The 26996-nt window shown below is 46.0% G+C and overlaps 1 pseudogene; it reads right to left on the reverse strand.

The window, feature by feature from the left end:
* Window positions 1-2635: 2635 nt before the first annotated feature.
* Window positions 2636-26996, reverse strand: part of LOC120990638 — a 35488-nt pseudogene continuing 11127 nt past the window's right edge.

Consider the following 26996-nt stretch of genomic DNA (forward strand, 5'->3'; position numbering starts at 1 on the left):
GAGCACTATGGGGGCCTTATTGCTACTGAGGGGTCTGTAGAGAGCTTCATTACCATGGGGAAAAAATAGGAGGCCTTATTTCTACTGGGGGCTCTGTGAGGTTATTATTAATACCGGAGGGCTCTTCTACTAATGGGGGCATTCTTGGGGAGCGTTATCACTGTAGGGAGCAGTATTACTAATGAGGGCATCCTAGAAGTGAGTTACTATTGGTGGGACTATGAGGAGCACTATTACTATGGGGGGGAAGTAATGTTTCTTCAGGATATTATTTAGGGGTATTGGGGAGCACAGCGAGCAGCAGGATAACACTGTGGGGACTCCAGTTGGGGGATGATGACAGAAAAGTGATCAAGCTAAGATGTCTGTGTGTCACACTCTGCAAAGACTCGCGGCTGAAAGAAGTTGTACGGACCAAATGGAGAAGATGATGACAGAGAAGATCTACATCAGAGGAGACGTCACCTGGAGGCCCTGGATGTGATAGGTATGTGCTGCTGTATACAGCAAAATACAGTATGTTGGGGAGGCATATTTATTGGGGCTTGGGCCCCGGATCTTTTGAGACCCTAGGAACGCCCCTGCCAGCAGCCATGTTGGGGGTAATTGATTTATGAATTGGTTTAAGACTGCTTAGAGTGAGTCGAGCTGTCTACCTCGTACCTGGTAAACAGACAAACTGCTCCCCGGGAGATAGTTAGCACAATGATGCTAACGATGATGGGCCCGTTTGCTGATCACACTTCAGGACAGGGGACAGCAGACTCTCTGGCCCCTTTTTCCAGCAGGGGGGTTCCTAACGAGAGAATTAACAATAATTTTTAGTCCTTCATAACTTGTTAAGGAGGGGGCGGATGTCTCCAGAATCCAGCTAATCACCTCTCGTATGATTGGGCATTGCATGGACACCAGACATGGTGTATCAACTCGCCTTCATCTTCCTAAAAGAAGGATATCCCCTTCCGAGCGTCCTGGACGTGTCTCATTTGATATACTAAGACTCGGAACGGTGACATGAGAACCCAGGGCCCTCTCATGAAGGAAGGACAAACACAGGAGCAGGAGCAGTAAGACACTGCTGGACAGACAAGGAACAGACTAGATCAGAAGCAGTCGGCACTGCCAGGCTATCAGACGCAGTTAGAACACTGCTAGGCTAAACAGAGTGGACTCAGACACAGAACAGGAACAGAAGAACAGGCAAGGCATGGACAAGGATAACAACATCAATATCACCACAGGACAGGTACGGAGAACAGACAAAGCAACAAAAACAGACCAGTCAGCCCTTGGCCCAGTTCATCCCCACCACCACCTCGGTGAAGAACAAGGCTCACTGGCTCTCCGCCTCTGGGTTTGCCTCTGGTCTGCTGGTGAACTTGGTTCTGTGGTAGTGCTACCACTACTGCTTAACCTGCTTTACTGTCATGTTCTTTTATTACATGTGTAATAACGTACTCTGTTGGTCCCTGGTCTGTTTTTGTCCGTTTCCTGTTTGCTAGACGTCCCGGAGCTTTGCCTTGGGCACGTGACACCACTAAAAAGGGGTTTGATAAAGGGCTGAAACTCAACACTCCTAAAATCCATTTACGGCTATCAATGCCCAATTACAAGGGAAATTTACAGGTCAATCTTTAGTCAGAACATTTTTTTAAAGCTCTTAGAAATCTCAAACTAGTTTTCATCCGTCTTTGCCATCCTGGGATCTTTCAACTGTACTTAAATCCCTTGCCATGCATCCATTTGAGCCTATGGAAGATGCCTCTCTAAAAATGTTGACCTCTAAAACAGTATTTCTAATAGCCATCATAGCTACGAAATCTGTTAGTGAGTTAAAGGCGCTATCCTGTAGAGAACCATACTGCAGAGATCTTGGAGATTGTCTGGTTCTGCGTACCATGCCTGGTTTCATTCCGAAAGTTGCCTCCACTTCTTATTCATCAAGAGATCTCTTTGTCTGTTTATGCCTCTGATTCCATTCACAATGATCAAATAAACTGTCATTTCCTGAATGTCAGAAAGGCTTTTCTTATTTACATCCTAAAGACAGAAACAATTAGGAAGGCAGAAAAATTCTTCCTACAGTTCCAAGGACCTAATAAGGGCAAGAAGGCCAGTAAAGCATCCATTGCAAGTCGGTAAAAAGGTAACCATTGACTACTGCTATGACCTTTTGAATCTGCGGTCTCCATTGCAGGTTAAAGCGCACTCCACCCGGTCCACTTCCTCCTCCTTGGCTGAACTGGCTCAGGTGTCTATGAGATGGATTTGCATGGTGGCAATATGGGCCCCGTCTTCAAAGTTCATCAGACACTATTGTCTGGATGTTATAGCAGCAGAAGAGTGCTACAGTTGGCGACTTCAAGTACAGTACCCCCCTTCCAAATATTATTGCTTTTCAAGTCCCATTGTATGCTATTCTACTGCAGGACTATCAGGAAATCCAAAGCTTACTCAATGAAATTTCCTTTTCCTAGAATTCGTAGGTGGTACAAGCTTTCCCTCCCTTAATAAATGTATTGCTGCATACAAAATACAGGGACTCTTTTGTGTCTTTCTGATACCTCTATAGGTTGTCTCAATTGTTTCAGGGAGGTTGTATTGTATTGTTAATTACTAATTGTTGATAATTAAATGGTTTATTTTAAAATTTTGCTCATGAAAATTAATCAATAAAGATACAAAAAAATGATTTGACAATGTGATATACCATGATGGTCACAAAAAAAACACAACACTTGGATTTTTGGTTGCAGGTCATGTCTTGTCATGTCTAAAAATATCTGTACATTTCCCTCTAAACATGAATTTGTTTTCATTCCTATGTGATTTGTCGCATATCTAACAAGATCTATCTGTAAAACATTCCCCACATTCTAAACATTAATACAGCTTCTCTCCTGTGTGACTTATGGCATGTGTAAAAAGATGTGACTTTTCTGTAAAACATTTCCCAGTTTTTGAACATGAATATGGGCGCTCTCCTCTATGAATTCTCTCATGTATAACAAGATTTGAATTCCTTGTAAAACATTTCCCACATTCTGAACATGAATATGGTTTCTCTCCTGTGTGACTTCTCTTATGTGCAACAAGACATGATTTATTTGAAAAACATTTCCCACATTCTGAACATGAATATGGCTTTTCTCCTGTGTGACTTCTCTTATGTGCAATAAGACATGATTTATCTGAAAAACATTTTCCACATTCTGGACATGAATACGGTTTTTCTCCTGTGTGAATTCTGTGATGTCTAGCAAGATTTGCTTTTTCTAAAAAACATTTTCCACATTCTGAACATGAATACGGCTTTTCTCCTGTGTGCCTTCTCTTATGTGCAACAAGATGAGATTTATTTATAAAACATTTCCCACATTCTGGACATGAATATGGTTTCTCTCCTGTGTGAATTCTCTCATGTTTAACAAGATCTGATTTTTGTGTAAATTGTTTGGTGCATTCTGAGCACGAATATGGTTTCTCTCCTGTGTGAGTTCTCTTATGTCCAACAAGAACTGATTTATATTTAAAACATTTTCCACATTCTGAACATGAATATGGTTTCTCTCCTGTGTGAATTCTCTCATGTCTAGCAACATCTGATTTATCTGTAAAACATTTTCCACATTCTGAACATGAATATGGCTTCTCTCCTTTGTGATTTCTTTTATGTCTAACCAAATTTGATTTATCAGTAAAACATTTTCCACATTCTGAACATGAATATGGCTTCTCTCCAGTGTGACTTCTCTTATGTGCAACAAGATTAGATTTTTCTGTAAAACATTTCCCACATTCAGGACATAAATATGGTTTCTCTCCTGTGTGAATTTTCTCATGTGTAGTAAGATCTGATTTCTGCGTGAAACATTTCCCACAAAGTGAAAATGAATATGACTTCTCTCCTGTGTGATTTCTTTCATGTATAACAAGATTTGATTTATCTGTAAAACATTTCCCACATTCTGAACAGGAGTATGCCTTCTCCCTTGTGTGAAATCCTCTGTCTGTAGAATGACTTGAGATTTTTGTGAACTCTTTAACACAGTGAAACCCTTTATCCCCTTTAGTTGTGGTAACAATCTGTGATTGGTCAGGAAAAGGTTCTTGATGATTAAGGGGATTATATAATAGATCTGTACTCTGAAGTCCTGGATGTACATTAAGGTTTTCTCCTGAAGAGCGCTGCATGATATCTTCATCTTCATTATAATTTAGTGATAACATGAAGTTTCCTTCAGAATTCCTACTGGGATTTCCTGTTGTTATAAAATTTGTAATATTTTTTTAAACCATACAATACACAAAATACATTATAATATTCCAATTAGGCTGGAAATGGATCTGGTAGGAAAGAGAAATATAAGGGGTCATTTATTAAGACCGACATCTTAATAACCCCTTTAGCTGGTGGTGGATCTGCCGAAGTTATGTAGAGGCGCCAGCCTTTACATAACTTCAGCGTTTCCACCACCGGTCTAAATGTAAACCAGCTTCCTTGCTGTCTTACATTTAGACCATTTTCTAGGCCTAAAACAGGAATAGAAAATAATGAATGTCCCGCCATGCACCCTTTTTTAGACCTGGTGTGAGCGGGGAAAATCGCAGACTGTGGAACAAATAACTTTTATGCTGCAATCTGGATGTGGATATGACTGACCGCCATGTCCTGCAGGAACAGCCAGGATCAGAGAAGAATCTGATCAGAGATCGCCGTTAGCTGGATAAGGGGAACACTTCATGATGTGATGGGGACATCTCCAATCAAAGAGAAGCGCAGCAGCCGGTGATCAGATTATCCTCCTGCCCTGAAGGCACCAAAACAGAATCTGGAGTCACTTTCTCCATTTACGATTACATACCTGTAGTGACATGTCCAGGAATGTCCTCCTCCACCTCACTCTTACATAGGGGATCACTCATCATCCTCTCTTCTTCATCCTCCACTTTAATATCAGTCAGATCTTCCTCCTGATTTGTCATCTGTAACAATTCAGTACAATACAGCAGACAGGTGGGAAATCTAACAGATCCACATAAGAGACCACCACAATCTATGACCCCTCTATCACTGCAGGACCCCCTATATAGATGTGTATAGGGCTCAGCTCCATCTACCTGAGGATTCTCTGGGACCTTCTCCTCTGGACAGTCCTGGGAATACAGAGGACGGGGACATCTCTCTGGTGGATTTCTCCTCCTGGATCCATCTGTGGAAACACAAGCACACAGTGACTGAATACATGGCCTCCTGTAGATCTGTCTATAGATCAGACACTTCTCTCAGCTCCTTCACTTTTACGTTTAGTTATCAGGGATAAATAACAAAGTTCATCTCCTCACCACCTGTGCCAAGGTTCCAGCTCATAGCAGGCCACAGTCCCAAATAACCTCTAGTCTGTGAAAGTGAATTGGCCATGTTTGCAGAATGAGGACACGGATAGAAGGCCTCATGCACATGTCCATTGCCCGGCCATGGCTGTATTGTGGCCCACATATGGCAGGTCCGCAATCCTGAAGATGTGGTGCAGAATGGAAGTACGGATCAGATCCCCACAGAAGCACTACAGAGTGCTTCCGCGGTGTTTCTGTCCGTGCCTCCGCACCGGAAAAAAATAGAACATATTCTATTTTTTTGCGATGCGGACGGATCACGGACCCATTTAAGTTGAATGGTTGTCAATCCTCCATGGTCGCCGCACGGACGTTTCCCATGCATTGGGGACCGCAAATTGCGAACCCCAATGCACGTAACGGCTGCACAACTACCGTGTGCATGAGGCCTAAGTGTCAGGACTAGAGGTTTCTTCTTACAGCACCCTACCAACCAGCAAGGTTTCAGGCCATTGTTTTGACACAATGAAACCACCTCTTATGAGGTAAATTTTGAGAGTGAGAACCCAAAGTGAAGACTTTCGTAAATTAGTCAGTGTGCAAGGAAAAAGTAAACCAACTACTCCTAATCTCCTGCCCACCAGGCACCAAGGTGTTGCAGAAAACTCTGCATCTATAGCCCCCTCCAAGTCTCCTTTCCCTGGGAAGACCATTCCTTTCTTCTTCACTATTTGAGAAGCAGCCCTATAGCCTCTGCTGGGCAACCAGAAACTGACTGGTCACTTCTGCCCAGGACAAAGTGGGTGATAAGCACATCACTTCTGATGGTCGTCAAGCTCTGCCTCCTTCATCTGGAAACTTCCCTACGGTCACCAATTTTTATAGTACACAGAGACCTTGGTCATTTCAAGCCTCTTATGTAGAAGAATCCTTAAGGGCCTGGATTATACATATTGGACACAACATTTGAAATATCTTCCAACCAAATGGGATTTTCTGTTTTCTCAGAGATCAGAAATATCTGCAGATCTGAAATTATAGTGCCATGACTAAGGACACAGTGTGCATCAGAAACGCATTGGAAGTGTATTAAGTGGTAAAAGTGGTGGTTAGTCCAAAGATGGATTTTTTATATGTACTAACAAAGGAGAAGTTTTTATCACGCTGAACTTATTTAGATTTGTAAGCGCATTGAAGCAGAGCAGTGAATCAGTCTGGAACCGGTGAACGGGGTTTTGTTTTGTTTATGGATTGTTGGAAAGGTATTAGAAGTGTCCTCTTCAGAAACAGAAAATTAAAAGGACTTTTCAATTGGTCATGTGTTTAAAAGGAAAAACATTTTTCTGGCCAAAATACATCCCATGGATATCTACCTGCACGTTCCCATGCTGCCCAGCCACAGGAAATTCCCATGTTCGTAGTGCACACAAATGCGGGCATTCTTCATCTACCAGTTACTTGTCTGCCCTTTTATGTTTCTTCTGCTCCCAGGCTGTTGCTCGGAGCAAGGTTTCTGAACAGGCTCCCTTCTGATGGATCTGCACACAACCATACAGCTGTTACAGGATAATGGCTCCCTGATCAGTTACTAGGGAGCAAGTCCTAACACAGGAGCCAAAATACCTCATGTCCACTTTCTTCAAGACAATATACACACCTTGGAACAGATGCCTCAAGAGCATAAGAAACATTTGGAGATATCCTTCAACTCACCAAGGTCTGAAGTGGTGGCTAAAACCCAAACATCCGTTACGCGACAACTTCCTGATTCCCCAGCCTCAGAAAAGTCCTCACTATGGATGACTTCGCCTGAGACCTGGGTGCACATGTAGACAGATTGTGGGTCCACAATATGAGTCATAAAAAGGGATCGTCATCCAACCTGAAAAATCCAGGGCTCTCAGGCTAGCCTTAGCTCACTTCCAACCATAGCCTCACAACCACCAAATGCTTCTTCAGTCAAGCTAATTTACCAAATGGTTCATTCGGCTCTGGTAATACTAGAGAGGTAATAATAAGATCCAAATTGCTCTGTGTGTTGCTCTCACCATGTTCTAGCATCAGACAGTTTATCGATCAGCTGGGAAGAGAAGCTGGTGTATGTATAGCTTCCATTATTGCTGAGAGTGCTCAGGAAGAGGCTGGAGGAGCAGACAGAAGTCATAGGCATTCTCCCATGATGGTCTTGCATGGTCTGGTTCCTGTTTTTGTGGTCACACTCTAAGAACCGTTACTGAAGCCTGCTCGAAATTTCGGGCCTTCACTTACAAGGGTTGTCTTCTTCATCTTTATCTCTACAAGTTACATCTCACTGAGTGGAAGCTGGCAAGCACAACCTGTTATACCTACCTAGGGTTGTCTCGATACCAAAATTTTTATTCGGTTTTGATACCATAAAAAAGTATTGCGATAATCGATACTATTCGATACCATGCGAAAAAAATAAAACACCAAAAAAAAGCTGTGTGCGTTCTGCATTTTATGGAACCTCAGGCCCATAATCGAACAGTCCTACCCTATTTTTTGGGGGGACAAGGTGACAAAAAAAATAGCGAATTGCGCAGTTTTTATTATTATTTTTTTCTGTTACGGCGTTCACCACATATGAGTTTTTTTTATATTTTAATAGCTTGGACTTTTCTGACGTGGCGATATAGGATATGTTTATTTATTCATTTTTTATATATAAAATTGGGAAAGGGGTGATTTATACTTAATATTTTGGTGGGGTTTTTTTGATATTTTTTTTTTTTTACTTTTTATTTCATAACTATTTCTTCCTTAGGGGCTACAACCTGGGATCTTTTAATCCTTTGTCCTATTCACCCAAGTAGAGCTCTATTAGGGTGAATAGGACTTCGCACTCTCCCTGCTGCCCTTTGTATAGTACACATAGCAGCAGGGAGCTTACCATGGCAACCAGGGCTTCAGTAGCATCCTGGTTGCCATGGTAACCGATCGGAGCCCCAGGATTACACTGCTGAGGCTTCAATCAGAAGCTGCCACTGCGCCACCAATGAAAAGGAGGGGAGAGGACCCTGCGGCCACTGCCACCAATGATTTTAATACTGGGGGGTGGAAGGGAGGGCGCACTGCGCCACTAATAATTATTAACGTTTAATATAGGAGGCGGGTGTCGGCGCCCCTGCCTCTGACAGGGAGCTGCGATCAGCGGTAGTTAACCCTTCAGGTGCGGCACCTGAGTGTTTAACTGCCGCTGATCGCACTTTCCTGTCATAGAGGCTGTGAGCGGCTATGTGATCGTCACACTGAATTCTATTTAGGGTTTTTAGAGTACAAGGGAATGAATACAAATGTATGCCACACTTGCCAGATTTTAATTTATTGAGAATTTGTTTTCACTTCACACATACTTGCAACTGGTGCTCCTCCATTACATGTCACTGCACACACGTGTATACACTGCACATGACGGCTCTTACCTTGTGATATAAGAGGCTGGTGCTCCTCCATTACATGTCACTGCACACACGTGTATACACTGCACATGACGGCTCTTACACTGTGATATAAGAGGCTGGTGCTCCTCCATTACATGTCACTGCACACACGTGTATACACTGCACATGACGGGTCTTACCTTGTGATATAAGAGGCTGGTGCTCCTCCATTACATGTCACTGCATACACGTGTATACACTGCACATGACGGATCTTACCTTGTGATATAAGAGGCTGGTGCTCCTCCATTACATGTCACTGCACACACGTGTATACACTGCACATGACGGCTCTTACCCTGTGATATAAGAGGCTGGTGCTCCTCCATTACATGTCACTGCACACACGTGTATACACTGCACATGACGGCTCTTACCTTGTGATATAAAAGGCTGTGCTCCTCCATTACATGTCACTGCACACACGTGTATACACTGCACATGACGGCTCTTACCTTGTGATATAAGAGGCTGGTGCTCCTCCATTACATGTCACTGCACACACGTGTATACACTGCACATGACGGCTCTTACCCTGTGATATAAGAGGCTGGTGCTCCTCCATTACATGTCACTGCACACACGTGTATACACTGCACATGACGGCTCTTACCTTGTGATATAAAAGGCTGTGCTCCTCCATTACATGTCACTGCACACACGTGTATACACTGCACATGACGGCTCTTACCTTGTGATATAAGAGGCTGGTGCTCCTCCATTACATGTCACTACACACATGTGTATACACTGCACATGACGGCTCTTACCTTGTGATATAAGAGGCTGGTGCTCCTCCATTACATGTCACTGCACACACGTGTACACACTGCACATGACGGGTCTTACCTTGTGATATAAGAGGCTGGTGTCCTCCATTACATGTCACTACACACACGTGTATACACTGCACATGACGGCTCTTACCCTGTGATATAAGAGGCTGGTGCTCCTCCATTACATGTCACTGCACACACGTGTATACACTGCACATGACGGCTCTTACCCTGTGATATAAGAGGCTGGTGCTCCTCCATCATGGCCTCCTTGTACAGATCCTTGTGTCCTTCTATATACTCCCACTCCTCCATGGAGAAATAGACAGTGACGTCCTGACACCTTATAGGAACCTGACAACACAATGACACCGTCATCACCCAGACCCCTCCAGTGCTGTTACTGGAGAATTTCCCAGCATTCCCAGCAGTGTCACCTCTCCAGTCAGCAGCTCCATCATCTTGTGGGTGAGCTCTAGGATCTTCTGCTCATGTATCAGGGGGTGAGGGGGAGGCTCTGTGATGGGGGGAGGGGTCCTGCTCCGCCCTCCTGACTCCTGGAGATGGATGATGGGAGTCACACAGTCCTCCGATGTCTTCTTCACTATTGTGTACTCCTGTGGATGGAGAGAGACACTTAGGGAATAAACCCTTCAGGGCCATGTGCTCTCCTCCGGCCCTCTCCTCCTGGTACAACGTGCCTACTTACCTTCTCATGGCTCCTACAACATGACTATTGGTCACTGGTCACATGACACATCACTCACCATACTGGGGGCTGATCTTCAGGTTCTCCGTCACTTGGAAGGTCTGGAGGCCGTTCTCCAGGACCCTGGACTCTTCCTATCACTTCCTATGATGGATTCTCCTTCCCGATGTCTGACTTGTTACAGAATACAATAAAGAGGAGAGAAATCTAGAAAAGTTTACCTCTCCGCTCAGCAGGGAGATGATCTCCAAGGTGAGGTCTAATATTCTTCTGCTGATCTCCTTCCTGTCCATCCTTGGTGGTCATTCAGGAGAAGAGGAGAGAACTGGAGGAGCTGGAGGCTTCTAGTACTGCAGGCGCCTTTATGAGAAGAGGAGAGGAAATCATCCAGGGGACAAGACCAGATGTCACCTCCAGAACCGCACTTCCTGAGCCTGGAGGGGCCCCGCTTCTCAGAGCCCCCACCACATGGATTCCAGGGGCCCCAACATGGAGATCTCTGGTGTCTCCACATGTGATAAATGTCTGATAGATGCAGGTCCCACCTCTGGGCTGTGCTCAGCTGTGTCCAGAACTCCTAGAGAAGAGACTGGAGAGAGCTGAGCTCAGGCTGGGCCCCGCGCCATTCATTCTCCTCCTGGAGGCAGGGGCCCCTCACCAGGACAGTCAGGGGCCAGTGAATGATGACAACCCCCACTATCCCCACTACTCCTCCCCCATCATACTAAGCTGAGGAGCGGAGAAGGACTCCTTGTGTGTAATGGAGGAGAATCTCCAGAGGTGACATGTCTGAGCTCTCCACCACACTGTCTCCTCACAGCTCATCTTACCTGCAGGCTGGAGGAATGGCTGATACCAGAGAGAACAAGAGCCCTGACTACCGACCAGGACCTGCCCAGTATCTGCTGCACTGCCAGAGCTGAAGGACCTGGGTGACGTCACCGTCATGTGATCAGTGCAGGGGGCGGGGCTCAGCAGTAGAGTAGAAGGGGTGGTGAAGGACCTGCCCAGTATCTGCTGCATTGCCAGAGCTGAAGGACCTGCGGTGACGTCACCGTCATGTGATCAGTAGAGGGGGCGGGCTCAGCAGTGGGGAGAAGAGGTGGCGAAAGACCTTTGATGATGTCACCATCATGTGATCAGTGTAGGGGGCGGGGTCAGCTTTAGAGAGGAGATAAGATGGAGGAAGAGCTGTAGTTGTGGTCATGTGACATGAGAGGGATGATCCTTGCATGGAGAAGGTGTTTATGATAGTTTTCTTATAGAACTGGAAAAATGCTTGGAGTTGTAGTTCTCACCTCTGAAATATTGTCTGGACATGCTGGGGGTTGTAGGCAGGGTCGGGCCGACACAGAGGCTGGGGAGGCTCCAGCCTCAGGGCGCAGGCCAGCTCCCCAGCCTCTGGGCGGCCATCGCTACTGCTGCCGCGAATGTCGGGCTGCCGGCCGCGCTGCCTGGAGGACGGAGGGAGTAGTGAGCACTGCACTGACTTACGTGCTCCCTCCCTGCTCCGCCTCCTGGCTCGGCCGCTCCGCTGCTCTGGTCTCTGCTGTCTGCTCAGTCGACGCTTACTGGCTGCGTAGTCAGGTCACATGTGCGCGGCGCCCTCTGGAGACCAGGAGCAGCGCGGGCCGGGCAGCAGCAGGCAAGGCAACAGCACACCGGGAGCGAGCACCTGCTCTGGCAACTGGCATCTCCAGGGTGTAGAGGTGAGCGGAGCTGTAGTGTATATTATATTACCGTTATGTGCGGCCACTCATACTACACTCAGTTACCGTAATGATGGCATCCATTCCCAGCATTATAAGAGCCATCACTTTCTCAGATTACAGAGTGGGCAATGCTGCCCAGCTGATGGTGCCAGGTTATAACATGCCAATGCCAGCATTGCCCACTCTGTAATCTGAGAAAGTGATGATTGTCATCAGGCTGGCATTGGCATGTTATAACCTAGCACCATCAGCTGGGCAGCATTGCCCACTCTGTAATCTGAGAAAGTGATGGCTCTAAATATAATGCTGGGAATGGATGCCATCATTACAGTAACTGTATGCTCTGACTGTGTATTACTTCTCAGTGCACTGCCCAGTTTATTCTCAGTGCTGCTTCCTTTGACATTGGCATATGGCTAGGATATATCGGCCATGACTGTGATAAGACAATCATTTACAAAAAAAGGTGATTTACACTACGTGCAGAATTATTAGGCAAATGAGTATTTTGACCACATCATCCTCTTTATGCATGTTGTCTTACTCCAAGCTGTATAGGCTCGAAAGCCTACTACCAATTAAGCATATTAGGTGATGTGCATATCTGTAATGAGAAGGGGTGTGGTCTAATGACATCAACACCCTATATTAGAAGTGCATAATTATTAGGCAACTTCCTTTCTTTTGGCAAAATGGGTCAAAAGAAGGACTTGACAGGCTCAGAAAAGTCAAAAATAGTGAGATATCTTGCAGAGGGATGCAGCACTCTTAAAATTGCAAAGCTTCTGAAGCGTGATCATCGAACAATCAAGCGTTTCATTCAAAATAGTCAACAGGGTCGCAAGAAGCGTGTGGAAAAACCAAGGCGCAAAATAACTGCCCATGAACTGAGAAAAGTCAAGCGTGCAGCTGCCAAGATGCCACTTGCCACCAGTTTGGCCATATTTCAGAGCTGCAACATCACTGGAGTGCCCAAAAGCACAAGGTGTGCAATACTCAGAGACATGGCTAAGGTAAGAAAGGCTGAAAGACGACCACCACTGAACAAGACTGAAACGTCAAGACTGGGCCAAGAAATATCTCAAGACTGATTTTTCTAAGGTTTTATGGACTGATGAAATGAGAGTGAGTCTTGATGGGCCAGATGGATGGGCCCGTGGCTGGATTGGTAAAGGGCAGAGAGCTCCAGTCCGACTCAGACGCCAGCAAGGTGGAGGTGGAGTACTGGTTTGGGCTGGTATCATCAAAGATGAGCTTGTGGGGCCTTTTCGGGTTGAGGATGGAGTCAAGCTTAACTCCCAGTCCTACTGCCAGTTTCTGGAAGACACCTTCTTCAAGCAGTGGTACAGGAAGAAGTCTGCATCCTTCAAGAAAAACAGGATTTTCATGCAGGACAATGCTCCATCACACGCGTCCAAGTACTCCACAGCGTGGCTGGCAAGAAAGGGTATAAAAGAAGAAAATCTAATGACATCGCCTCCTTGTTCACCTGATCTGAACCCCATTGAGAACCTGTGGTCCATCATCAAATGTGAGATTTACAAGGAGGGAAAACAGTACACCTCTCTAAACAGTGTCTGGGAGGCTGTGGTTGCTGCTGCACGCAATGTTGATGGTGAACAGATCAAAACACTGACAGAATCCATGGATGGCAGGCTTTTGAGTGTCCTTGCAAAGAAAGGTGGCTATATTGGTCACTGATTTGTTTTTATTTTGTTTTTGAATGTCAGAACTGTATATTTGTGAATGTTGAGATGTTATATTGGTTTCACTGGTAAAAATAAATAATTGAAATGGGTATATATTTGTTTTTTGTTAAGTTGCCTAATAATTATGCACAGTAATAGTCACCTGCACACACAGATATCCCCCTAAAATAGCTAAAACTAAAAACAAACTAAAAACTACTTCCAAAAATATTCAGCTTTGATATTAATGAGTTTTTTGGGTTCATTGAGAACATGGTTGTTGTTCAATAATAAAATTAATCCTCAAAAATACAACTTGCCTAATAATTCTGCACTCCCTGTACAGTGTAAATCTGTGGTCGTCGACGACGCTTGCCCTGACTGGCTGAGTACAGCGCGCACTTTGACCTGACGCGCTGTACACAGTCAGGTCACATGTGCGCCCTCTGGAGACCAGGAGCAGCGCGGGCAGAAGCAGGCAGCAGCACAGCACTGTGTCACGACCCAGCGGCCAGGCCCCAGCAAGGATAGAGCATGAGAGTCTGCCCTGAAGTGATTTAAGTTCTTAAATAAAGATAATATTCTTTTCCGTCTGATCTGAGGTCTGATGGGGTTCTGGATGGGGTAAAATTACAAGGAACGCCCTGGGGGGGAAAGGGGGTCGCACTTGGGCAGCTCAGCCTCTGTTGGTGGTGGACCTTGTCCCAGCCCTGGTTGTAGGTATCTGATATATAGCAGTCTGGACATGCTGGGGGTTGTAGGTCTCTGATATATAACATTCTGGACATGCTGGGGTTGTAGTTCTCTGATATATGACATTCTGGACATGCTGGGGGTTGTAGTTCTCTGATATATAACAGTCTGTGGTGACCTCTCATATGGACGACATAAAAGACTGCAATGTAGTTGTTCCCGCGAGTGCAGGTCTGAAGAGGACCCAGGGTTCATACCAACGCTCCCTCCGTGTAATGGAGCCGCAGACGCCTCAGACGTCTCTGGGCAGCAGATTGTGCAGTGTGAACAGTGATGATTCTGTATGGGGAGGAGTGAGAGCGGCAGCCATTGCTCATCCCTGTACTGTGGAGAGGATCGATGCCTGTAAATGGAGCAGGTGATTATCAGGAGAGGACGCTGCCCTGACGTCCTAACCAGCAGCACTATAAGGGGGTATTCCTGCCCCGTCTACTAGGAGGACAGATGGAAGTTTGTAGTAATACTGGTTTCTGGACCCCGGAAGCTGCTGCTATTGTCCATCTGTTTGCAGTAATTCTCCTCCCTCTGGGCAGCCTGACTTAGTGTCTCTTGGGACACATGTTGGGATGAAAGCTCTCTACATTTTTAGCGTTCCTCAGATACGTATTAGAAATGAGCGAATTTTTAAAAATTCTATTCGGACGGTTTGCCAAACTTTTTGAAAAGATTTGGTTCGATCTAAATTTATTTGCGGTGAATCGCGTTAAAAAACAGCTATTTCCGGGCTGCAGAGAGCCTGTATAGTGGTGCAGAACACTGTGCCTTGCAGTAACACGCATAGGGAGTCTGCTGTGGTAGTGAAATAATACTATGAGTCAGTATGACATGCAGATGACAGGCGTCGCTCTTAGAATCACTGCACACGTCACTTATTTGGGAAGTCACAGGGCCAAAACTAACCAAATAACTCAAGTATGAACTCAGCCTTACAGGTCGATGTTACCGTCGAGAAGAATCGCACTCCTTTTACACCCTCGTCAGCTGATTCCACATAGATGTCTACTAGTGTTGAGCGAGCATGCTTGGCCGAACACCTGTTTGACTCGAGCATCGCGATGCAGGAGCATTGGGCCCAGCAGATGATGGGAAGGACAGATAGCTCCCTTCGGCTGAGGTGGTAGAGCCTTGACTGTGTGAAATCGGGTGCGGCGTGCCACCGGGTGATGCAGAAGTTGCTGCAGCAGGCTGGACCACCACATCGGAGCCAATGGTTGGTCCAAGGCCACTTTATGGTGATGCTGCATATGTTGACGCAGGGCTGTGATGCCAACCTTCACCTTCTGCCCACATATTCTACATATGGCCATGTTAACCTCCTCCGGCAGCTTTACAAAGAACTGCCACACTGCTGAGTAGGTGATTTTACCCCCTACACTATGCACAGACTGACTGCTACTGCCACTTCCTCCATGAACCCCTGCACCACTACTTCCCAGGCAGGTAGGCTCCTGCGAAGCAGGTGGTCTACCCCAGGCCTGTTTGGCTCACGACCTCCCACTGCTGCCACCCTGCTGACTCCCGACAACGCTACCACCTTGCTGGCTCCGCCGCTGCCTCACGGGCAAGCTGCCACCCTCTTCTCCTGATGATGATGAAGACCCTTCTTCACCCGGCTCCCAAGTGGGATCGGCTTCATCATCGAGTACTGTCTGCACGTCACTGATGTCCTCCTTAACGGTCTCTGGGTCAGGAGCCTGACCGCTCGCAAAACCAGCTCCCACGCCACTCTCCTCATCATTACTTGCCCGCCTAGCGGAGGAAGCGGCGGAAGTCTCCTCCACATCTTGTCTGGCCAGTAGCTGCTGACTGTCCTCTAGTAGCTCGTCCTCGCTGTATAGTGGAGCTGAGCCTACAGCATATAATACTTCTCTGGCTGATGGAACAGAAAAGGACAGAGGCAGGTTGAGGACAGGTGAAGGCACAGGGCCTGCTCCCGGGCCATACCAACTAATAGAGATGTCCCGAACTATTCGCCGGCAAACATCGCTTGTTCACGTTCGCCGCGGCGGGCGAACATATGCAATGTTCGGTCCGCCCCCTATACGTCATCATTGAGCAAACTTTGACCCTATACCTCACAGTCAGCAGACACATTCCAGCCAATCAGCATACTCTCCCTCCCAGACCCTCCCACCTCCTATTAAAAAGCAAGGACAGCATCCATCTTAGATTCTGAAGCTGCAGTGTTAGAGCAGGGAGAGTGCTGCTGCTGAATTAATAGGGAAAGCGTTAGCTAGGCCAGTGTTCTGTGTCCACTCCAGTCCTCAAAGACTCATCTGCTGTAAGGACAGCGTCCTGACAGCACCCCAAAAAGCCCTTTTTAGGGCTGGTACATCAGTCTGCTTTTATTTATTTTTTCTATATATATATGGCAGTTGCCTGCCCGTGTGTGAGAGGCCACAGGCCCACAGACTGTACTGTGTGCACACCACTCATATAGGGTGGCACAGTACCTTGCAGATAAAAAAGTCATTTAATTTTTTCTCTGTAATATAATTGCAGTTGCCTGCCAGTGTGTGTCAGGCCCACTGACTGTACTGTGCCCACTGCCCACCACTCATATAGGGTGGCACAATACCTTGCAGATAAAAAGTCATTACATTTTTTCTCTGTAATATAATTGCAGTTGCCTGCCAGTGAGTGTCAGGCCCACTGACTGTACTGTGCCCACTGCCCAACACTCATATAGGGTGGCACAGTACCTTGCAGATAAAAGTCATTTAATGACCTTCAATAAGATCAGTGAGGACGAGGAACAGGACATGAGTAGCTCGGCATCCAACCTTGTGCAAATGGGGTCTTTCATGCTGTCATGCCTGTTGAGGGACCCTCGTATAAAAAGGCTGAAGGAGAACGACCTGTACTGGGTGGCCACGGAACTAGACCCCCGGTATAAGCAGAAAGTGGCTGAAATGTTACCGAATTACCGGAAGTCGGAAAGGATGCAGCAGTTCCAAAACAAGTTAAAAAGTATGCTTTACACAGCGTATAAGGGTGATGTCACAGCACAACGGGAATCTAACAGGGGAAGAGGTGAAAGTAATCCTCCTCCTACCACGACCACGCCGGCAAGGACAGGATGCTTTACAGACGTGTTATTGATGGAGGACATGTAGAGCTTTTTAATTCCTACGCATCGCCACAGCCCTTCGGGGTCCACCCTCAGAGAATGACTCGACCGACAGGTAGCAGACTACCTCGCCTTAACTGCAGATATTGACACTCTGAGGAGCGATGAACCCCTTGACTACTGGGTGTGCAGGCTTGACCTGTGGCCTGAGCTATCCCAATTTGCGATAGAACTTCTGGCCTGCCCCGCTTCAAGTGTCCTGTCAGAAAGGACCTTCAGCGCAGCAGGAGGTATTGTCACTGAGAAGAGAAGTCGCCTAGGTCAAAAAAGTCTAGATTACCTCACCTTTATTAAGATGAATGAGGCATGGATCCCGAAGGGACTGACAGTGGGGGATGCATTTGACTAAAAAAGGCCTGATGAGATGCCTTGGGCTAAAAATGGTCCCCTCGCTGCTATATTTAATCTCTGCATGCCGGATGACTTGCGTGACTTCTCCGCCACCAACTAGGGTTTAAACCGCAATGTTTTAGTACACTTTCTGCCTGGAAAACATACATTTTTCCGGCCGCTGCTACAGCAGCGACTGCAACAATACCTAATTTTTCAGGCATGTGTACATGCCTAATTTTTCTGGCCTCTGGTACTGCACTGTGGCTGCAAAAACAAAAAAAAAGGCACATACATGTGTCAATTCCCCTTCGTGATCGTTACCTTGGTGTGGTGAAGGGGCTTGCGTATCACAATGAAGAGATCACCTCTATAAGTGTGTTGGCAATGTTGGCACACCTCAGATGATAAGGTCGTTGCTTCATTGTGAACAGACCAAAAGCGATCGGCTGGATAATTTTTCATAGAAAAAACATTAATTTTCTTTGTGATCATCTAAGGTGATCATTAAAGCCTACTAGGCCAACAATGAGCCCACACTGCAGAATCATTGTTTTCTGGGTCACTTAACTGTCACTGAACTACCTCAGCACGACCATAGGCTTTGAAAAACCGTCATCGCCTTCAATCTCCCGAACGTGCGCATGAGCACAGTCCTCACTACACCAAGATTGACGCATAGAGGAATAAAATTTATGTCATGAGTGTGTCAACTATTGACAACTCTTTGCGGTTGTTTGCGGTGCGTTAAACGGGGAGTTTGGTCTGTCAGAGTTTGGTCTGTCACTGTGAAGCGGGCGTAACCCTTACACTACCTGATCGATACAACATCATACCTGATGTTTTAAAGCACGTTATTCCAAACAATTTAGGAATGTTGGGTGATTTATGCCCTTTATGGATTAAAACCCAACTCTGTGTCAACTACGTAATTTTCCATGGGAGTTTTGACATGGATCCCCCTCCGGCATGCCACAGTCCAGGTGTTAGTCCCCTTGAAACAACTTTTCCATCACTATTGTGGTCAGAAAGAGTCCCTGTGGGTTTTAAAATTCGCCTGCCTATTGAAGTCTATGGCGGTTCGCTCGTTCGCGAACATTTGCGTAAATTCGCGTTAGCGAACGGAAAATTTTATGTTCGCGACATCTCTACCAACTAAGGGTTGTGTCTAACGAACCCACCGACTCTTGGCTGGGGGTTTATGATTTCACTTGGGATGAAGTGGATGACCGAGTTAACCAATCAAGAACCGCTGGGTTGCTGGTCAAGACATGACCGCTTGATGACATTGCGACTTCTGGTGCCACGCCCCCTTACTCTGCTGCGACCTGTGCCTGCGCAGTTAGTAGTAGCTACTCCTGGTACTACTGGCAAAAGTTTGGGTCATGTGAAAGGAGTCTCTTTTTATTGTGGCAAGAAGGGACATTTTGTGAATTATTTTCCGTACTTGCAGCCTCAAGGTGTAAACAAAAAGGAAAAAACATTTAATCCTCAAATTACTATTGGTGGTATGGATGGGGAGCAAGAAAACCTACTTTTGTCTTTTACTAGTAGTACCCATTTTCTCCTGTCTTCCGAGGTGGCGCTAGAGTCCAAAACTGTGAAAATCAAAGCATTTATCGACAGTGGGGCAGGAGTTAACTTGATTGATGGAGAGTTTGTACGCATTCACGGGTTGACTACTAATGCATTAGAGAATAGTATTTCTGTTTTTGCAATTGACTCAGCACCTCTCGCCCAAAAATGCCTGTCGCAGGTAGTGAATGACATTCATTTAAGAGTGGGTGATTTGCATCAGGAATCATCGACTGGCAAGCGAGACAGATTCTCGATTGGAGTGATTTTTGCATGGACAACTGTCTTAATGCATCATTCTCTATTGTTACCACTAAAACTGTACCCTCGTTCATTTCAGAATTTTCAGATGTTTTCTCTGAGAGTGGTAATCAGGAGTTGCCTCCGCACCGGGAGTATGACTGTCCCGTCAATCTTATTCCTGGAGCTAAATTGCCCAAATCTCGGTTGTATAATCTTTCGGAACCCGAAAGAAAGGCCATGCGAGAGTATATTACCGAGAGTTTGGCAAAGGGACATATTAGACCATCCAAGTCCCCAGTGGCTGCTGGGTTTTTCTTTGTAAAGAAAAAAGATGGTACCCTGAAACCATGTCTGGACTTCCATGAGCTTAATCGTATCCCGTCCGTGATCCTTACCCCTTCCTTTGATTCCGGATTCTTTTAGTCAGATTGTCGGTGCCAAGGTGTTCTCTAAATTGGATCTGAGGGGGGCATATAATCTGGTAAGGGTCAAGGAGGGGGATGAGTGGAAGACCACATTTAATACCCCTGAGGGTCATTTTGAAAACCTGGTCATGCCCTTTGGGTTAACCAATGCTCCTGCGGTTTTTCAACACTTTGTCAATGACATCTTTCATCATCTGGTGGGGAGGTTTGGTCGTTGTATACCTTGATGACATACTAATTTATTCGCCTAATATGAGGACTCATCAGGATCATGTGAGACAGGTGTTACAGATCCTAAGAGAGAATAAGTTGTATGCTAAGATGGAAAAGTGTGTATTTGCTGTACAGGAAGGCAATTTCTTGGTTACCTGCTCTCATCCTCAGGTTTTTGTATGGATCCCGAGAAGGTCAGTGCTGTGTTGGACTGGGATCAACTCGAAAATCTGAAAGCGCTTATGCAGTTTTTGGGGTTTACCAACTACTACCGTAAATGTATCTTTAACTATTCATCGGTGGTTAAACCTTTAACAGACATGACTAGGAAGGGTGCAGATATTTGTGTCTGGTCTGATGCGGCATTACAGGCCTTTTCTGCTGTGAATAATGTTTTGCTTCGGCCCCTATTCTGGTGCAACCGGACGTGACTCAGCCATTTATTGTTGAGGTTGACGCGTCCGAGGTAGGAGTATGAGCAATCTTGTCGCAGGGTCCTTCACCTAGTAAATCGCGCACATGTGCATTTTCCTCTAAAAAACTCTCTACTGCTGAAAGGAATTATGATGTGGGGAATAAGGAATTGCTGGCCATTAAGTTGGCATTCGAGAAATGGCGGCATTGGTTGGAAGGAGCAATTCACCCTATTACGGTAATTACGGATCACAAGAATCTGGCCTACCTGGAGTCGGCTAAGTGACTGAACCCAAGGCAGGCCAGATGGTCATTGTTTTTCACCAGATTTAACTTCGTCACTTGCCGCCCTGGGGTTAAGAACGTCAAGGCGGACGCTTTGTCACGTAGCTTTCCTGGGGGGGGGGGGGGGAGTCTAATGACCCTAGTCCCATTTTATCTGAAGGGGTAGTCATATCCACTCTTTATCCTGATCTCGAGGCCAGGGTGTTGGAGGCACAGAAGGATGCTCCGGACTCTTGTCCTCCGGGGAAATTGTTTGTTCCCTCCGAATTACGTCACAAGGTGTTTGAGGAACATCACTGTACGGTGCTTGCTGGGCACCCTGGGAGCAGATCGACTGTCGATCTCATCTCTCGCAGATTTTGGTGGGCGGGGGTTGCGTAAGTGTGTTGAGGACTATGTGTCAGCCTGTGGTACCTGTGCACGTGCTAAGGTGACACAATACTCGGCCTTCCGGATCTCTGCTTCCATTGCCCATCCCGTCCAGACCTTGGACCCATCCATGGATTTATTACGGATTTACCGAATTCTTTGGGAAAAAAGCGTGATTCTGGTGGTTGTAGATCGTTTTAGTAAAATGGCACACTTTATTGCATTACCTAGTCTACCCAATGCTAAAACTCTTGCACATGTGTTTGTCGACAACATCGTGAAACTACATGACATTCCCTCTGATGTGGTGTCCGATAGAGGGACTTAGTTTGTTTCCAGATTCTGGAAAGTGCTCTGTACTCGTCTGGGTGTACAATTGTCCTTCTCTTCGGCTTTTCATCCTCAGTCGAACGGACAGACGGAGCGCACGAATCAGAATCTGGAGACAGGAATCCACTGATAAGTCGCCGTTTTTTGGGGTATATGGGTTCCATCCACAGTTTGGTACATTTCTGGTGCTCAAAATTCGTCATTCCTGAGGAGGAACGATTTTCCTCTTCTTTGTCTTCTATTTGGCGGAAAATCCTAATAACCTGAAAAAGATGGGCAACAGGTATAAGCATGCGGCTGACAGGAGACGTATGAGTGGTCATGACCTGAGAGTGGGTGATTCTGTGTAGTTGTCTACAAAAAACATTAAACTTAAGGTACCTTCTTGGAAGTTGGGCCCAAGATCATATAAGATCACTGCCATTGTTAACCCTGTAGCCTTCAGTCTTGAACTTCCTCAGGCATTGAAAATCCATAACGTATTTCATTAAATGAACCTGTTGAGCCGTCCCCCCTTACCTCCCGATCCTGTCATGGTGGACGGCAATTTAGAATTCAGATCAGCAGGATTGTGGACTCCGAGATTCTCAGAGATCCCTCCAGTATCTCGTTCATTGGAGAGGGTATGGACCAGAGGAGAGGATGTGGGGTTCCAGCGACCAATGTTAATGCTAGTCTTCTGGTGAGAGCATTCCACAGAGCTCATCCTGATGAGGTCGGTCCTGGGTGCCTGGAGGTCACCGTAGAAGGGGGGGGGGGGGTACTGTCACATCTGTCACAGGTCTCAGAATGTCTGAAAGATTATCTACGCATTAGTGATCTGACAGCCTCTTTTGATTTCACTTTGTCTATGTGTTGCTGGTATGTCCACACCTCCTGTTCATGTGTGGATCATGTGACCTTTACCTCGCCCTATTTAGTCTGACTTTACCCATCACTCCTTGCTTGGGATAGCTTAATTTGGTTTTGGAAGAGCTGGAGTGAGGTTCTTGTTGGAGTCCTGTTCATCCATCATCCTCAGAAGGTAAAGTGTTCCGCTTGTTGTGTTTTGTATTCCCCCCCCCCATCCCCTTTCTTTCTTGGTATAAATTTTTTACTATGTATTTTCTTCAGCAGGTCCTGGTGACAGAGGTTTAGAGGTAAGAAAGACAACTTCCAAATGAAAGCACATTGCTGCAAGGAATCTGATATATGTCTTGTCCTATAGCTAGAATTACTATGGTGCCAGAATGTCGCCCTCGTGACCTCGCTGTGAACCATCTCTGCAGTGCTGACTGATTTGAAGATCCAGATGACAGGAGTCAGTCTCTCTCCTTTCAGGAAATGCAAAGTATTGCAAAGTAGTGCAACAACCCCAGTCAGTGCACCATTCTAATGAAGAATTCAGGATAAACTGTTTTCCTCCTCTGACAAGAAGAAGAAGGAAGAGGGAAATATTCATTCTAAGGAAAGAAAGTAACAAAGAAATTGTTCATGTCCATCTGGTTGGGAGACCAGGATGATGACCACGGGGTATCTACCTCTAGGGGGCCTAGGGCCTTCAAAGTGGTTGAAGCTTTGAAAAAAGCTATGATGGCAGAATGGAAACATCCAGAAAATTATCCTTACAGACTAATTCAGTCCAGATTCACTATAGACAGCTTCTCAATCCTGAACAGGTCTTCTTCTGATAAATGTGGAAAGCTAAGCAGAGAGTGCTATGTTTCTGGTTTGGGTTGGGGGCCTACATCTCTACTCAGGAGCTGCTGTACTTGAGAGAATAAGGCCAGAAAGTCATCTGCTCAGTTTTGTTCTGTGGAAGTGTATACTTCATCAGATCTTTCATCTGCATAAAGTGAATCATCTATTGAGGTGAATGTGTCTGCCCTCATTGGAGTGTAAAGTACACAGCTTCAGGCCTGTAAAGTATAACTTACATATAGTGGGTTCTTCCTACTAAAGTTAATACATTTATAGCCAGATTATCCTGCCATTCTATTGTACCTTCAGAGATGGAACAACACCTGTCTGTGGGTCCCTGACCGTGCTCTTAGAGAACCCTACCCTCAGGCTGCTGTGGCTTCTTATTTCTCTGAAGTCCTAAAGAAATATATCCTTCAGATCTAGAGTTCCAGCTATGATATATTTACGGTGATGCCAACTCCTAACAGATAATCTGTTGGACAATCCATCTGCCTAGATTACAAGGTAAGTTGCTTTCTGGTATGAGTCGAGTAGACTCATGGTTTCAAAGCTGGATAAGATAATGGAGACCTTATCTGATATGAAATGAAGATCATTACACAGTCCTCCAGGGTAAATATTAGAGATAAGCAAGGTTTTCAAAAATTCAATTCGGCCGCTTCACTGAATTTGATTAGACCCGAATTAACTTGTGATGAAGCGCATTAAAAATCAGCTATTTCCATTTCGTCCACCATGACGCTCTTACTATGAGATTGACCCCTTGATCTCTGTAGGGGCAGGAACACAGAGAGTTTAAAAGGCCACCACCCACTCTCACCACTCAGTGTTTCCTGTCCCTACGGGGGCACCTCACAGAGAGCCCTCCTGATGGAGGTGAAGAATTTTTTATTGTTTTAAAAGATACCTGGGGATTTGTGTCCTCTTCCTCTGCCCTCCTGCGGTCGAGTCCAAAGCTGGGCAGAGGATACATGTGGAGCTGATCTCGTTCCTGTCTGCAGGAGCCTGCATCTCTCCCCATAGCGTCGTCCCCCTTCCCTGCATTGAGGAAGCTGACCACGCATAGCAGAACACGCTGCACGCCGATTCCTGGATGAAGCCTCAGCGCTGCAATCTGCTTCGGGCTGGCAGGAGGAGGAAGGGGCGGAGCTTGGACCGGGGCGCACCGCGATGTTGTCAGATGCCGCGCTGAGCATTAGAAGCGACAAGTTTGAATAGCTGTGGCATACAACCGGTCTTCCTCCTGGAGCAGACAAACCACAGATGTCTGTCCCCGACGCCCCTGCAGCCCAGATGGAATCTGAAGCCCCCTCGGCTACGCCAACCGTGAGTTTCCCTGTGGGGAGAGAGAAAAATGATGTATTATATTGACTTCATTATCATGTCTATTGATACCTAGTTGCTCCTCTCTTATAGGGAGTTAAGGAGCCCAGAACAAGAACTAAAGTTCATAGGTGTGCAACTTGTAGCAAGAGACTTCCTGAAAATCATAAAAAGAAACTCCGCCAAGTTTGCATCAATGATCTTGTAAAAGAGGAGCAACCATCCATATTGTTGGAGGTCAAATCACTAATTCAAAACGAAATTAAGTCCTTAATCAAATAAGGATGGCTCTACTGAATATAAGGAAGTTTGGTTAGGTGCACAATCTGATGTAAACCCCCGTTTACCAGATAAGATATATTGGATAATTAGATTGGCACTCACAAATACAGGGGTCACGCGGATGCAACAATATTAAAATTTATTTATGTTAAAAATCCCTATACATAAAAAAATATAACACAGTATGTATTGGCCAATACTCAATATTTAAAACATTGTACATACATTAATCCTGAGACTCATATATACACTGCTCAAAAAAATAAAGGGAACACAAAAATAACACATCCTAGATCTGAGATAATTAAATATTCTTCTGAAATACTTTGTTCTTTACATAGTTGAATGTGCTGACAACAAAATCACACAAAAATAAAAAATGGAAATCAAATTTTTCAACCCATGGAGGTCTGGATTTGGAGTCACACTCAAAATTAAAGTGGAAAAACACACTACAGGCTGATCCAACTTTGATGTAATGTTCTTAAAACAAGTCAAAATGAGGCTCAGTAGTGTGTGTTTGGCCTCCACGTGCCTGTATGACCTCCCTACAACGCCTGTGCATGCTCCTGATGAGGTGGCAGACTGTCTCCTGAGGGATCTCCTCCCAGACCTGGACTAAAGCATTTGCCAACTCCTGGAAAGTCTGTGGTGCAATGTGACGTTGGTGGATAGAGCGAGACATGATGTCCCAGATGTGCTCAATTGGATTCAGGTCTGGGGAACGGGCGGACCAGTCCATAGCATCAATGCCTTCGTCTTGCAGGAAATGCTGACACACTCCAGCCACATAAGGTCTAGCATTGTCTTGCATTAGGAGGAACCCAGGGCCAACCGCACCAGCATATGGTCTCACAAGGGGTCTGAGGATCTCATCTCGGTACCTAATGGCAGTCAGGCTACCTGTGGCAAGCACATGGAGGGCTGTGCGGCCCTCCAAAGAAATGCCACCCCACACCATTACTGACCCAATGCCAAACCTGTCATGCTGGAGGATGTTGCAGGCAGCAGAACGTTCTCCACGGCGTCTCCAGACTCTGTCACGTCTGTCACATGTGCTCAGTGTGAACCTGCTTTCATCTGTGAAGAGCACAGGGCGCCAGTGGCGAATTTTCCAATCTTCGTGTTCTCTGGCAAATGCCAAACGTCCTGCACGGTGTTGGGCTGTAAGCACAACCCCCACCTGTGGACGTCGGGCCCTCATATCACCCTCATGGAGTCTGTTTCTGACCGTTTAAGCAGACACATGCACATTTGTGGCCTGCTGGAGGTCATTTTGCAGGGCTCTGGCAGTGCTCCTCCTGTTCCTCCTTGCACAAAGGCGGAGGTAGCGGTCCTGCTGCTGGGTTGTTGCCCTCCTACGGCCTCCTCCACGTCTCCTGATGTACTGGCCTGTCTCCTGGTAGCGCCTCCATGCTCTGGACACTATGCTGACAGACACAGGAAACCTTCTTGCCACAGCTCGCATTGATGTGCCATTCTGGATAAGCTGCACTACCTGAGCCACTTGTGTTGGTTGTAGACTCCGTCTCATGCTACCACTAGAGTGAAAGCACCGCCAGCATTCAAAAGTGACCAAAACATCAGCCAGGAAGCATAGGAACTGAGAAGTGGTCTGTGGTTACCACCTGCAGAACCACTCCTTTATTGGGGGTGTCTTGCTAATTGCCTATAATTTCCACCTGTTGTCTATCCCATTTGCACAACAGCATGTGAAATTGATTAGTTACTTAGTGTTGCTTCCTAAGTGGACAGTTTGATTTCACAGAAGTGTGATTGACTTGGAGTTACATTGTGTTGTTTAAGTGTTCCCTTTATTTTTTTGAGCAGTGTATAATGTTAATTCGCATATATGGCTAATGGTTCATCAAATGTTACAAATTGTGTGTGAATGGCTCCTTTAAAGTGAACAGAGGTGTGGCCCCTTTAAGGCAAGCAGAGGTAGCTGAATAACTTGC

The sequence above is a fragment of the Bufo bufo genome, chromosome 2 (assembly GCF_905171765.1).
Source record: "Bufo bufo chromosome 2, aBufBuf1.1, whole genome shotgun sequence".
Taxonomy (NCBI): Eukaryota; Metazoa; Chordata; class Amphibia; order Anura; family Bufonidae; genus Bufo; species Bufo bufo.